This window comes from Emydura macquarii, unplaced genomic scaffold, assembly GCF_026122565.2.
Source record: "Emydura macquarii macquarii isolate MOO-44397 ecotype Brisbane River unplaced genomic scaffold, CSIRO-AGI_Emac_v2 contig_2422, whole genome shotgun sequence".
NCBI classification, from domain to species: domain Eukaryota; kingdom Metazoa; phylum Chordata; order Testudines; family Chelidae; genus Emydura; species Emydura macquarii.
This window is the reverse complement of record NW_027132559.1, coordinates 12,921,344-12,937,779: the sequence shown is the minus strand read 5'-3', so window position 1 is coordinate 12,937,779 and position 16,436 is coordinate 12,921,344.

Here is a 16,436-nt window from a genome sequence, read left to right as displayed (position 1 = left end):
GATACAATCAAACTGGGTCTGAATAGGGACTTGGAATGTTTATCTCATTTCAAGAAGTAATTGTCACTGGTCACACAGTCTCACCTTCTAATCAATGGTTGTGAATAGGCCTCATCTACTCTAACTGAATGGATGTTGCTAACACCTACCCTCCCCACTGTTGTTCCTTACCCTTGGATGTATATATACACCCCCTATCTGATTTCTATTTCTTGCATCTGACTAAGGGGGTTGCAGCCCATGAAAGCTTGTGCCTGCAGAAATTAAATTTGTTAGTCTTTAAAGTGCTACAGGACTCTCATTTTTTTTAAGGGAGTGGTGTAAGTTTAGCTTCTTGATAACCAGTGTGGTGAATCAGAAGCATTGTTTGTAACTAACTGTGGAATTTAACTTTAGTGTTAGCCCTGAGTTTTGGAAGAATCTGCTCTCTTTTTGCAGCCTGCCCTGACCTAGGCATTTTCAGGTGCGCTAACCTAGGCATGTACAGGTCACAGTAGGCAGAGCTTTTCTTTTTTGTTCAGTGTTTTATGCAAAGTAAACTTTTTTTCCCTCCGCCCCCTTTACTTTGACAGGAATTTCCAAGTTTCTCCCTTGTAATATATCTTTAATATATGAGAGAGGTTGGGGCACTACTTAGAAGCATCAGACTCAAAGCCAGGAGTTCCTGAGGTCTAGTTCTGGTTTAGAGAATGAGTTGCTCTGTAGTCTTTGTCTGTAAGTGGGGGAATAATAGTAATAATCAGAAGTGAGCAAACAGAGGTAAACTCCAATTATCTACATGTTTTGCAGGCATTCCGATAATCCAATTCAGATAAATGAATTTTGTTCCACCATGAATATCGAATGTGAGGTTCAGAAACAATTTTCAGACTACCTTAAATTTTCATGATATTCAACCAAATAAAAAACTCTGAGGATGTTCATTGCATTTTAAATTTCTTTTCTCACAAATACTCATACAAATGATATTTGGTTTGTTTGGTTTGCTATAATATTTGTGGAAAGAAAACTTAAAATTAAGTGTATATATTGTGCAATAGAAATTTTTTGTATTTCTGTTATGAATCTCTCTGGTTTCCCTCTTCCAGTTTTTAAAGTTTATCCAATCAGATAAGGGGAAACATTAACATGTGACTTATATACTAAAGAATAAACAGTCAAAGAATATTTCAACACCAGGCCAGGTGGAAATATAGCTGCATAAAGTGTTGCTCTTGGCATTCAAATAACACTTGGCATTCAAATAACAATGTACACTTGATGTTTGTATATGGTAGGGTCGAATCACAGCTGTTGGTCAATAACTTTTATCGCAAGCACATGAAAGTCACAGAGCTCACAAAAGGTCTAAACCTTTCATTCATTGTTCACTGACATCTACTCTGGCCATTGTGTCCATCTCTCTTGACTTTACCTTGATAGAAGTGAATGAATAATTTATTTCTTGAAAGCAAGCAGTTACTCAAAACAAAGAGTTACTCATGTCTGTTCACTTCTTATGTTACATTTATATTCAGTTCATTGTTTCTTACATACACCAATTCACCTAAATGCACAGCCTATGATAAATGAACAGCCCAGCCCTCTAAATAAAAGGGAGCTCTTTTAGGTCTCAAAATTCAAAAGATGAAAAAAACCAATTGATTAAATACTGGAATTTATCCTGATTGAGAGTCAGAAGTCGAAGAGCACTGCATAGTGAGGACAACAGCATTTTATAATCAGTTTGGTATTTTTTTGTTTATTTTCCAGGTTTTAGCTTTCATGTGACTGAGATCACTGTGCCTACTAATTGATGCAAACACACCTAACTCTACTCTTACCTTGACCTGCCTTCTCCCTGCCACAAATGCTTGTTTATTCACCTGGGCCTTGACCCAAAGCGGACTGAAGTAAATGAAAAGGCTCCTGTTGACTTCACTATTAAATGTGCTATATAATCAAAAACTTTTTGCAGTGAGTTCAATCAAAGATGCTAGTTTAGCAGTTCTCGTGACTGAAGTCCTCTATCTACAGAATAGGAATGGCACAGACAAAGGTAGTACAGCCTTCTTCATGTGGTAATGTGGGTTAGCCTGGAGATAGAATGACTGCCTATGGGGGTGAGAAATTAGTTCACTCTCCAAGACCATCCTATTTGCTTAATTACAGTGACTTTTCACAGCTTTACATATGTTCATTAGGAACCAGACTGAGACCACCAATTCCTTTCATACAAGTCAGTCATATACTTATCAGATGTAAACATTTTTATGAGTGTTTGTACTGATCAAATTCAGATCAGTGACGTAAAGGAGAGAGGGTCCATATCAATTTATCAGCATCTGGGTTATCCAAACAACTCGCTTATGGTCTCCAATGTCGCTAATTTCCTACAGTTTTCTGTTACTGGATCAGAATTAAAATCCACCAAGTCCAGTATCTTGTCTCCAACAGTGGCCAGTACCAGATACTTCAGAGGAAGGTGTAGGAACTAGAACTGGGCAAAATGTTTTGACTGAATTTTTTTCGGTGAAACATGCCGATTTACACTGATTGAAACATTTTAGAAATTTCTGTCAAAATGTTTTGATTTTTTCATTCAAGATGATGTTTCATTTGAAAATTTCCTTTAAGGTTTTGTTTTTGTTTTTTTTAAATTTAAAAACCTTAAAAAAAGCTTTAAGTCTAAATGAAACATTTAGTTTCAGGTCAAACCAAACATTTGGTTCACTCTGAAATATATACATTTTTTTGATTCACCAAAATTTTCTAAAAATCTTGTTTCCAGGGTGATTTGAAATGATTTCCCCCCCGGTATTGCCAGCAATCCAAAAATCCATTATTCATATAGACAAATGTGGGATAATCTGCTGTCCACATTAGATCTTAATTTATCTCTTAGAGTTACAGATTAGTTTAAGCCCTGAAGGGATGAGGTCTAACATCACTTCCAAAATTTTTATAATTAAATATAACAGCTCTGGATATTCTTGTTATCCATATAAATGAGAGCAGGCAAAAAGCAAGGAGAAAAGAGTTTATTCAAACTCCTGGGGCAAAAGAGAAGCCACTTCAATATCTTCTCTCAATGTTTTTCCTAATTCATCTATTTCTGTCTCTGCATTTAAGGTAGACATTTGTCTTTCAGGAGTCTCTTGCGTCACTCAGGTCCTCCATTGAAACATAATTTACTGAATCCAAAACCAGGCAAACTTTAGCTGAACACAGCACTCCTGCTTCTACTCCCAAGTGGTCAAATTTCCTTTTTAAAGCATTTCATTTGCATATTTGGGCTTTGTGGCCTGAGACACATTATAAACTGTGTTTCAAATGCAAAATCTGCATTTCTTTTTTCATGTCTAGAAAGATAGGATTCCAATCCTGGACTGAGGAAAATCATATTATAATGGGCTCTCTGATCTGCTTTCAGTGGGAGTCAGGTTTTTATTTATTTTTTTATTTGTCATGTGCATTTAGTTTGTTTAAAGTTTTTAGTTGACCGTCCTAGAGTCCTGGTACAGCAAAAGCACTGAAATCATCAGCACATTGCCCATGTCTGGTGCTGAGGGAATAGTTTTGGCTCCATAGGCATTCAGTCCTTGGTCTCTGTGTTAACAAGAGTAATTAGGGTCTGTCTACATGGCAATTAAAAACCCATGACTGGCCCGTGCCAGCTGATTCAGGCCTATCGGACTCAGGCTTGGACCAGGGGGGCTGTGTCATTGCAGTGTAGACTTCTGAGCTCGGGCTGGACCCCAGTCTCTAGAATCCTGCAAGGTGGGAAGGTCCCAGAGCTCGGGCTACAGCCCAAGTCTGGAAGTGTGTACACTACAATGAAATCACTCTGCGGCCCGAGCCATGCCAGCCCAAGTCAGCTGGCCCAGGCAGCTGTGAGTGTCTAACTGCAGTGTAGACAGACCCTTAGTGCCAATTGTGGCGATGGCCTTTATGTCTGTTAGCACCCATTGACTAGGAAATGGAGTAAGATCACTAGGTTATTTCATATAGCTCAATTTTTGTGTTTTACTATGGGCCTGGAAAGAACTTTCACATTCTTCAGCTTAGCACCTGCAGACTCACAGACAGTTCTTGTATCATGGTTTCTTCAAGAGCCTCCAACAAACCCATTCTGATAAACTAGAGGCGCTGGTATCTACTTTCCAGTCAATCTTCCATCATCTCCGTCACTCAGAGAATCATTTTCAGTAACACTTAGGTGCTCATAGCAGGAGATAGCACCCTGCCTTAGTTGTGTGCTGCACTTACATGCAGCAGACAATCTGCTCTGATGTCTCTGGTATATCACAAGTAGACCTGGGTGAAATGTTCATACTGAATCTTGGACCTGTGGAAACTGAGACTGACCTTGAAACATTTGAAATGTTTTATGAACCTGGTCCAAGAAAGTTGACACAACAAGAAAATCCATTAACCACCACTCCTAGAATGCCTTCCCTTTAGGAAGGAAGGTTAACTAGCTGGATGTGGGGACCTCTCTCTCTGTCTCAACAATTGCTCCTACTCCTGCAATAAAACAAAGAGTTTCTTACTTACGACTGTCTTCTTTGAGAGACCCAATGGCTTTCTCCCCTTCTCACTATCTCCTGTCCACAGTGGCTTCTCCTTGGGTTTTGGGGGATGCTTTTCCAGTGGTGTTACGATAATAGTTTTATGGAGTTTTAATAGCTAATAGTTCAATAGAATGTTAAGTAAATATAATAGAATGTTAAGATGTGGTATTCATCTTTAATTTTGTGATCTGAAATACATATGACATAGGAATGGGAGAGCTCTAGTATCATTATGTGTAGGAACTTAGAATACTCTAATCTCAGGAAGTGCTTGATGAGAGAGAACAGTATGTGTGGAGGAAGGAATAAAGCCTGATTGTTGCACTGTCTTGGCGCTCTTTTTTATGCTCTCTCACAGAACAAATGGGACTGTCAGGCAGGGCTATTCCCCCATAAATCCTAGGGTATTCTCAGGGAGCCAGGGAGTGGCCTGATCTTCCTAAAGAGAAGCTGGATATGGCAAAACCTTCTTCTCCCTTTTGCAACATCTCTTTATTAAATCACAAGGTATGGGAGTGCCCCCAGATATGTAGCATAGTAGCTAGAGGTCCCTAGATAGGGGATGCTGAGCGGAGAAGGGTAAGGGCCAAACTTGATCTCTCCAAGTGAGCAGAGCTGTGGGTCTATAGTAATCTGGTCCTCAGGGTTCAGTTTGAGACCACTACTGTAAACCTAACACTTCAAGGTTCATACTATATTAATCACAAGGTGCCATGATGCAACTTGTCTGGGGACTTCACATTGCATCCCCGTGAATCAGCAAGAAGGGAGACCATGTGGGCTAGTGGTTGGTATGCAGATGTATAACACACCTAACCACTGCTGGTGGTGACTGGAGAAAAGAGGGTCCATTTAGAAATGGAGAGGAAGAAAAGAGTAGGGGAAAGAGCAAAACAAGAGAAACAAAATCCAAATCTCACTCCAGTATTGAACAACCTTTATTCAACACCGCACAAATCTCTCTCAAACCTCTGGCAGAAACATGTCAGTTCTGCATTTTTGTCATTCCTATCCTTGCTGACAGAAAAAGAAACAGTCATCAGAATCCTTTTTGTCCACAGAACTCCTGAGGCACTGCTTTATTGTGCTAGTGCATGTGAAGCAACATGCCAAAAAACCCTGATCCAGAGCCGCTGAAGTCAATGGGAATCTTCCCATTGACATCAACGTGCACTTCAGGCCCAAAGGGTACAGCTATGCAAGCATGCAACACTCATATATATTTTAAAATATATGGAGTTCATTTAAAAAAAAAATGAGAGAGAGTGACATTTCTTGTAGTAGTTGTATAGTGACACTATTTGATGCTGGAATGAAAATAGTCTGGATGCAGCAGTTGTATAAACAGTACCATTTTCCTACAGTTTTAGACCTACTTATGATGTTTAGAATGTAACACTACCGAAGCAGCATGAATGTAATTGATATATTTTCCCTCTTTCTTATCGGCGGAATACCTCATACAGGCACATGGTATGTAGCAGAGGTGAAATTTATTTTGAGGGCTTCACTGGGACTTAAGTGGTGCATCGGCCTTGTACTAACCATCTGCACAGGAGTAAATTTCATCCCATGGCCAAATTCATCCTTGTGCTACTGCAGAGCTTTATGCAAGGACTGAGGGGAAGTGACTTGTACCTCCCCAGTTCTGGGTTTGCCGGGGGGTAGTACAAAGAGGCCTCAGCAGGGTGAATTATCATTTTGGAGCTGGTACAAAGCCTGTTGAAGGTGGCAGAAAGACTCCCTTTGACTTTAATGGGCTTTGTATCTGGTCCAAAATGAATAATGTAAGACCTAATGGGCCAATACTCTGTTATGTGACATTTTGCTTATAAAAAGCTGCATTACAAAAAGAAATGTTAAGCAATATGAAACTGATTAAAAAAATCAGTCATATTAGAAAATATGACCATTTAAATGGCCACCTTTAAATAATTAAATACACCTCAGCAGGTGTAATTGTACATAGCTCCATTGACTTCCGTATCCCTTGGAAGTATTATGATTTACATCAGCTGAGTATCTGGCCCCATGCTCTTTTTCTAACCTGCCTTTATTAAATATAATATATTTTCAGTTAGGGTTTGTGGGAGTTGAGCCTCCCCTCTCCCCCCCACAGAAAACTGTAAGAAATAACCTATGATCAAGTAGATTTTATATGCATTTTTTAAAAAATACAATCTTAGTAGGATTTAAATATGCAGGGCCAGATCTTCAGACTTCAATGAGGGGACTGAGCTACTTTGGCAATGCCAAGCAGCCATAATGTTGGCTTAACTAGCTGATGGAAGAATCCTCCCATGTGGGAGCATCCCGGACTGTATATAGCTGCTATAGCAGAGGGTACGCATGTGAAGGAAAGTGGGCATAGCTGGGATGACTCTGTAGCATGGTCCCTCAGTGTTAAAGAAAGCATTGTGCTTTCCAAACTAGCTGTCTAGAAAAGGGCTTCGTTTCAAGTATTTTGGTTAACAAAAGAAATATTTGCCCTTGTCAAAAGAAAAAAAAATCCTATAATTTAAATTTGTATGTGGTATTTTAATCCTTCAGTAGTTCAAGTACCATAGCTTGATGGCAGCATTGAAATCCATAAAGAAATTGTGATCTTCTGAGTATTTTGGTGGCTTATCAGAGAACATGGAAGAACTGATGTATTTATTCTTTCTTCTGAGATTAAATGTAATTGGTTTAAAAAGATAATCATTCTTTTGTTTGAGTTTTATGCATTTCTTATGAAGAGCTAACACATTTTCCTGTAGTCTGACAAAGTGTACAGACTTTTATCCTCATTTCCCAGTGGATAAATACTTTGTTAATTAATAAAGTATTATACTAGCACTTAGTGTCTGCATTTAACTGTAGAAGATTTGTATTCAGATTATGTTAATAGATTGTCCGCTTTATTTTTTTTGCATTAATTACAACCTTTTCTGTGATGTTGTCATAAGAGAATTGTTGCTATGAGTACAGGAGACTTTTTGGGATTATTTTTTGTTTGACTATTCTGAAATAATGTTGGTAACATATTGTTACTTACTGTATATTAGACCTGTACTGAATTATTTACTGAGAATTATATTAGTTGCAAATTCAGCCATTTCTTCCTGCTTCCTAAGTGTTTGCAAACTAAACCTAATATATATGAATCTACTTATTATTTATAAGTACTCATTAAATAGTCCAAAATGGTAAACAAATCACTGGTTGCTTGTGAACTGTTCTGTGTGGCTATTCTCTGCTTGTTATTTGTTATTTTTAATTGGTTGACTATGCCATGTGGTATTGTTGCTGTTCCTGGACAAGATGACTGAACTGTTTAAACAGAAGGTTGACAAATGGAGAAATAACTGTATGTTAATTATGCAAGTCAGATTGCAGAAAATTTTGTATGGGAATTAAATAATGAGATTTAACTATACAGCTATGGGTCAATAACTGTACAGCGTTACTGATTTACTATTTGCCAAGACAACTCTATTTCATTATAACTTCTAGTGAACTGAGGATTTTTGTAAGTTTTCTCATGTAATGTTTTATTTGTTATATATTGTGCATTATCTGAGAGAGAAGGGAGAGTTATGTTCTTTATATTGCTGTGGATCGCCCATACTTCATATCTGGAGATGTGTATCAAATGGTAAGGCCACTGTTTAATTTTGGGCCAAACTTCCTTTGTAATAGGAAATAATTGACCTTGCCACTTCCTGAGAGACTGTATTCTATTCATTATTATTTTTGTGTCTCAATATATAGACATAGTGAAGACTTAGATACTAATATGAATACCAGGCCTTCCTGAGGAATCTCACTGACTTCTATGGGACTCTGGTTGTATCAGCCTATACAGATCAGGATCCAGGATTAGGGCTAACATCATAATAGAACTGCATTTTAAAACAAGGCTTGTATATTGCAACATTTCCGTTTCAGTTTCTGTTGGTATCCACATCCTAATAATCCCCCATGTCTTTCTGTTATAAAAACATAGCAGAAATTGAAATAGTGGAAATGAAGAAAGAGTTGGCATTTTAGACTAAGCCCTGGTCTACGCTTACCTCGTGATTTGGCGGCAGTCGATGGGAGTTATGCAAACTATGCAGAGTAGTTTACGTAACTCACATCGACTGCTCTGCTTCCCTTCTGCATGCTGTCTACATTGTGCTGTGCCGACGTGAACAGCGTTCCCATCGACGCAGTGCTAAGCTTCTTGAGGAGGTGGTTTTACTCAGTCGACTTCCTGATCGATTGAGCGGGTCTATACTGACCGCTGAATTGATCCAGAAAGATCGATCTGGCGGCGGCGAATTTACTGCCGTCAGTATAGACATGGCCTAACTTTCTGAATCCAACATCATGTATATTTTTGACTAAAAATGCTATGTAAAAGCACAGGTTTTTTTCTTTTAACTTATCAATAGCGGTGGCAGTTATCATATGCCTCATAAAATAGATCCTTGCTCTGCTCAAGATATATTTGTAGGCTGTTAATATAAATCTTTCTTTTATATCTCAAGAGGCAAAAACCTATTGAAAGGGTATCATTCTACTAACCATAGGCTGCTATCCTCCCAAATGTCTCTCTCTCTGACTTTTTTTTTATTGCTTCAATTTCCATTGTGCCTAAATTAAAAACAGACTAACATGCACTTCAATTCTGTCAATCTATACAGAATGGGCTGCTAATGGAGCATTGCTCTTAGTATCCCAAATTTAGTTATATAATGAAAACATCATACACCCGTTGGCAAGCTCTGCTAAAGAGATGTCCAGTGCTGGGATAACCGAGGTATTGGATGTCAGAACTGAGGTGTACCAGCACAGTTGTCTGGAAAAGCTTGTATAGCACCGGCCCACAGCATGCCTGGCTCTTGTTGGTGCTGTGTGTTTTTTTTTCTAAACATTCGCAAAATGCACACAGAAAAATATGGTGAAAATGGGAAAAAAATATGGATACACTAGCAACTATATACTGTATATAAACCAAGTATTCCAGCTAAAGTTTATTCAGATATAAGAGCTAAATCCTGGAGTCCTTATCTGGTTTTTAGTGTCCTTGTTCAGGCAAAACACTCATTGAATTCAGTGGCTGTTTGGCCTGAGGAAAGCTAGTATAAATTAATGCTCAGAATGTCTTCTCTCTGTATGTATATGGAGGTGACCCTCTTTGGTGGATCTCTCTCAGCCCATGTGCCAAGGTGGAAGACAGAGGAAATTATTATATCACTATGCATACAACCATTTTGTCTCCTGTTGAATCATGATACAGTTTATGTCACCTAAATAAATTCACCTTATAAAGAGGCTTCCAGAGAGAACAGACCAAAGGATCCACAAACTCTAAGTAGTTTAACTGGGAGTGGACAAAATTAGTACTTGAAGTAAGGACACCTGTCCAGCCAGATCTTTGTCTATTCCTCTAAATGGAAAGTCGGGATTACAAAATAATCACTTGAGGACAATAAACACTTATTCCTCTGGAGATTAGTGGTTCTTATGGGAATGGAATATGCAGTGGATGCAGTGGAATATGCAGTGGATGCCAGGAAATGCCGTTTGGCGTGTAGGACCACTCATTCTTACCCAGAAGATATCACTTTAGTGAGTGGTGGAAAGAGATGTGACAGGTCACCAACTGAAAATGCTATTTAAGGGGAAAATGGGATTGGCTCCACCAGACTGTTCTCTGAAGAAACTAGAGGCAAGGCCTTACTAGCCATGAGGATGATGCAGCCTAGGGCAAAGTGATCCTGAAAGTGCATCTTTTTAAAGCAAAAAGACTAGGATATTCAAAAGCACTCATCACTGGCTTAACTCTGCTTTCATTGTAGTCAATGGGAGTTTTGCATTTGACTTCAATGGAAGGAAAATTAAGGCAACATTCAGCACTTTTGCAAATCGCACCCCAAAAGAGTAATTATTAATTTCTTCATTCCTGGTTTGTTTGTTTTTTAAATGAGTGGAGAGGAAGAGATAAATATTAGTTGAAGCTTCTTGAAGTTAAGAGTCAGGTGGATACTTTGATGAGCAGAAATGTGGGGCAGAGCAGGAAATGTGGCAATGAAGGACAGGCACCTACAAGAAGGGATGTCAAACTCAAGAAACAGCTGATCAGGTTTCTACAGGAGGTAATTAGTGTACAAAAGGGGTGAGTAATGGCAACAATTGTTCTCATGGTATTCAATCGTGTTATATAAAAGAGATTTGTGTTTAAAAAAATACTTAGTAACACTAGAAAGGAGGAAAGGACCTAGATGAGGATGCCTGATGGATTTTGGTTTTGTTCTAAGAGGTGTTTGTTTGTTTACCATTCTGAAATTTTAGAGTAAGTAATAGAACAAGATTAGCATCTGATCTGCTTCTAAATAATCAGGAACTTTTGTCACTCAACATATGTAAAATTTAGTTCAAGATATCATACCTTTAATAGGGAAGATTTTACTATATAAACCTCTTAGTATTGTGACAGCAGTCTGTTGTCATTTATTTAAAGGACAGTGATGTAACATGACTGGACTTGCTGAAGCAAATCTGCAGATATTATTATAATCTATGTATAGCTTTTATAAAAATATATTTGGAGGCATTCCAGTTCATGCTGTCAGTATAGACATTGGATGGGCAGCACTGGTTGACTGTTTTCTGATAATGCAGTTTAACAATTTGTTTGGAAGGCCCAGGGCAATTTGATTAGTTCTGTTTGATGCTGCAGTGTCATCAGCATGAAGTGGAACAGTTCTGCTTGTAAGTGTCTGGCAGGAGATCCGAGTTTCTGTGCCTCACATGAGCATAAGCAACAAACAGCATGTTATTGTACATTCCGTTTTAGATTTTTTTTATAGCTTAAGAAAATGAATAATGCATGAGCATCCAAGAGGTTTCCATGAGACTCTGCCTTCAAAATAAAAATACAAAATACAATTTGTAATAGTTTAAAAGTCTCTTCTGCGTATCTCTGGGCATGTTTCCATGTTTCTTGAGGTGACAAGAGCTTGGGATGTAATCCTGGCCTATTGAAGACAGAACTCCACCTGACTTCTCTTTTCACCCCTGGTATGTAGGGTGAAAGGCGGTAATGATGTTGCTATTCTGAACGTTTCATAAGGTGCTGTTGTTAGATGGTGAATTGTTGGGGTAAAGGATTTTTTTTTTCTCCCTCGGGTTTTCTTCTGTTCAGCACATTAGGAATACTATTCAGATGGCAATGGACTCCCTGCAACCCCCTTCCCCCCATTCCTTCCCTCATGCCAAAGGCTCTATATGCCCCCCATTTGTTCCTCTGCGATATGCAAGGGGACTGTAGGTCCCCCCATTCTTTCTCCCCAGACCTGAGGCTCTGTGCATTCCCCATTCCTCCCTCCACCCCCACTCCCATGGCAAATACCCTATTGTTCTTATTATTAATTTAAATACTATATCACCTAGAAGCCTGAATCATGGGCCAGAACCCCATTATGCTGGGTCCTGTAGAAATACAGAACAAAAAGAAAGTCCCTGCCACAATGGGCTTACAATATAAGTATAAGACAACAGGCCATATTGATGGAAACAGGTAAACAAGGAAACAGTGGGTACAAGGAAACAATGAGACAGTATTGGACAGCATGATATGTATCATCTTTGCACATTAGCAGCCTAACTGATCAGAGCTGGGCAAAAAATTTTGATAACTTTTTTGGTGAAAAATACAGATTTAATTACACTGAAGCATTTCGTAAATTCATGTGTTTCATGTTTTCAATTCAAAATGACTTTTGTTTAAAAATTTCCTTTAATTTTATTTGAAAAAAGTATAAAGTAAAAAAAAATGCTGAAAATCAAAATGAAATGTTATTTCAAAATAAAATCTTTGTCAACCAATACAATTAAAAAAAAAAAAAAAACATTTTGATTCACCAGAAATTTTAAAAACATTGTTTTCAGTGAAAGCCAAAACAATTTTATTCAGGTTTTTTTGGAATTGCCATAAAACTGAAAAATCTGTTATTCACCCATCTCTACTTTGTGCTCCCCTGTTTCCCCCTATGCCAGGGGCTCTATATAGCCCCTCTATCCTCCCATGCCAGAGTGCCTCATCCCCCCCTTTCCTTTTTACCATGTCTGGCACTGGGTGCCTTCCCATTCCCACTTTACCTCCCATAATAGGGTCCCCCATTCTCCATCTGACAGGAGTTCTGTGTGCTCCCTATTCCTCCCATCTCCCTCCATGCCAGTGTCCCACATTCCCCCAATTTCGCTCTTTGTCTAGAACATTCCCTGAAATTTTCAGATTTGCCATGCAAAAATTATCATATTGCAGACAGACAGACAAACAGAGAAATGCCACTGAGTTGAATATTAGGCCTCCTTTTGCTCAGACATTTTTTTTCTTACCACAGTAAGTTCAGGAACACTACTGCATCCTGCAAAGGAACTTTAAACTTTCAATCTAGTAAGTAGGAGTTTGTCTTCTAAGTGGAGTGAAATGGTATGAGCACTTAATGCTAATACTCTGCAACTTACTGCCAGTCCAGTCCCAAGTAAAGTTGAAAGCCCAGGTCTTTGTCTTCAAAGCCTTGGATGAGCTAGGAGTGAGCTATCTCAAAAGTTCTTTCACTCTGCCTTGCCAAAAGGCAGCTAAACTCCATACATACACTAAAGTTGAAGCAACCCATTTAGAAGCAGCAGCATATCCTTCCCTGTGAATGGACCTTGGCTGTATATTTCACTGCCATTGGAAATCATGCTGAATCCAATATTTACAACCTTCACATCACCATATTTTCACCTTGCAATTGCCATGCTGTGGCTGATCTGGGGGCAGTTACCCAAGCCTAACACTTTAAATTGGGAATGAGGGAGAAGAAACTGGTTCCTTCTCATGAATGATCACAGAGTTTTGTTTGATTATACAGAGTGAACCTAAAGACTATCCCTGGGAAAATGTATACTAATAGATTCATAGATTTTAAAATCAGCAGAGACCATTATGATAATCTAGTCTGATCTCCTTCATCACACAGGCCATAGCATTTCACCAAGTGTATCCTGCATCAAGCCCATAATGTGTGGCTGAGTGACAACATATATTTTAGAAAGATGTACAGGCTTGATTTAAAGTCTGAAAGTGATGGAGAATCCACAACATCCATTCATAAGTTGTTGCAATGTTTAATTACCCTCACGGTTAAAAATTCACATCTTATTTCTATGCTGAATTTCTCTAGCTTTCACTTCCAGACATTGGCTAATACTGAATGCAGTAATGGTCCTCCTGGAAGTCTGAACTTCAGAATGGTCCTGTCAGGGAGGGATTGCTCAGGGAAGAGATAATCTCCATATTAGGAGCTGTGTGGGTGGACTTCTTAAGCATTCTCAATAGGGACTGATATAACTGCAACAGTGGATAGGTGGAACTAAGACTCTGTGATAGGGTGTGGGTAATAGTGCAATGTTGACAATGTACCATATAATCAAATTAAGATAAAATATTGCATTCATGTTTATGGAAACAGATTCAGTCTATGTGGTTGCACAACCAAGGAAGTGAGGGGAGATTATTTTCCTAGTGGGTTAGAGCCCTTCATAAGTAATACACTTATTACCAGCTGTGACATATCAGGGTACAATCCACACAAATGAGTAACTGTGTCATCCCTGCCTTCTAACCTGAGGTGCCCTTTACAACGCTTTGTAACAGCCAAGACTGCTCACAAAGAACCTTTAGCTGTGTCTGTGTGTATGCTGCAGCCAATTAGCCAGACCTTGGTTCTTCCCAACCTTGGTTATATGGCTGGGTTACCCCAACACACTCCCAGTCTTAGATTTCCACCCCCAGGAATGGATGTCCTGTACTGACCAGACATCTCTTGGACAATACAAGTTTATATAAAGTCCAGTATGTCTTTAATAGAAATAATATGCACACAACTTGCGATCTCAAATGGAGTTCCCCAACACTTCCATTTAAACAGACTGGATTAGATAAAACAATGAAGCAAGATTATTAACTACACAGAGATAGATTTTAAGTGAGTGCAAGTAATGAGGCATAAATGTCAGAAATGGCTACAAGAAAAATAAACATAAAATGAAACTAATACCTAATCTAACAAACTATGTTAAATTCAAAGCAAAGGTTTTCTCACCACATGCTTTCATGAGTCTTACTGACCAAACTTCTTAGTACAAGACCCCTTTCTCCAGAATCCAATGAATGCTTCCTTTGTCTTGTCGCTTCAGGTGCTATGAACATGATGGACAGAGAGTGGGGTGCCTTGGCATGTTTATCCTTTCTTTTAATTGTTTCAGTACCTCTCTGGAAAAACATTCCTCGCTGGGTACTAGAAGACAAAAAGTCTATGGGGATGATGTTCCCTGCTGCTTTTTTCTCACCTGTTTGAGATTCCTTTGTTTCCCTTCCTGTTTTATGACTCTGTTTACTGCTTTCATGCAAATTTCAGCAGAGCACATATTGTTTTTTATGAGACAGACCTTTTTGCCAAACTCATTTTGGACCATGTGTTAATAACACTGTACAGTGGAATCTTATAACTTCACATACACTGTTGTCAAACATTTTATCAGGATAATACTGACCAGCAAATTATGAGTTTTCAAAGGATACCGTATAAGGCATACTTTGTACAAAGATTATTGTAATAGTGGGTAGGGTACGGACACACACATTCTGTCACACCAGCATATTCTGGGCAGGAAGCTGGTTAGCACAAGCAGGAAGGGGAAACATGGAGGCTCAGAATAAAACAGTGAGTGGAACATATGAGCAATATATTTACTGGGGCAAGAAGCTAAACATTTATGTCACTGGTAAATTAGATAATTCCCATCTTCTTGGTTTATTAGTATCAATACTGCTTATAAAAATAGTAATTTTTAATATTAAACGTAGTAATTTTATTGCCCTTTTGGATTGTTTTAAAAAATACAGACGGCACCAGAGTGGTTGGAATTTTGTAATCCTTAAATATAACCTATTATTCTAGCCTGAAAGTATTCAGCTAGCAGTTATTCTTCTTCTTTGGCATGCTCCAGCACAATAGTTAGGAGTTGTTAAAGTGATCACTTTGTCTATAAACTGTAATGTCAATTTGTGGGTTGGGTAAAAGTGTTAGGTTGTTCCAGTGGATAATTCCATGTCATTTATAATTTGTCAAGATAAGTAGCTATAGAAGCAGTTTTGAGTCGATATGTAGATCTGCCAGGGTTTCATGGATTTAGATTACTTAAAAATTAACCCAAGCAAGATTAAAAATATCAGGGACAATGCAGAGCAGAGTGCCTTACAAAAAGGCTGCCTTTAGAGCTCATCAGTGTAAATTTCTTGTCAAAAAGCTGCCTGAGCTAAGTAAAGGTTACTTATTCATATGAGCACCTGACTTATAAAATCAATCAAGCTCTGATATCAGAGATGTCTGTTTTTTGCATCTATTCAGGTTGATGTTTCCATTAACTGAACTTCATATCCTAAAAAGGTATTTCATTTTTAAATCTGCTATGCATATCTCATTAACATCATAGACCCTCACAGTAATTGCCTGAAACTGAGTAAAGAAAATCGAGAAAGATGAAGAGCTGAATTAGCACTTAATGAAAGGCAAAAAGAGAGACTATTTAAATTGACTGCCTGTCTGCCATGCAGCAGCCACTCCCTGGTTTATGGAAAATGTACAGTAAAAGTGTTTTTAGTTTCAAGGTGGTATTTATAGTTTGTAGAGAAGCTTTTATAGTGCTATGTCAAAAAAGTGAAAGGCAGTGTTAAATATTGTTTTAAGCTGAAATACACAGTATGCTTCAAGTGTAGAGAAAATTATTCAAGAAATATACAAGTCAGCAATCATCTAATGTCACAGAAGAGATTTTTTTTTTTTTAAGTTTAAAAATATT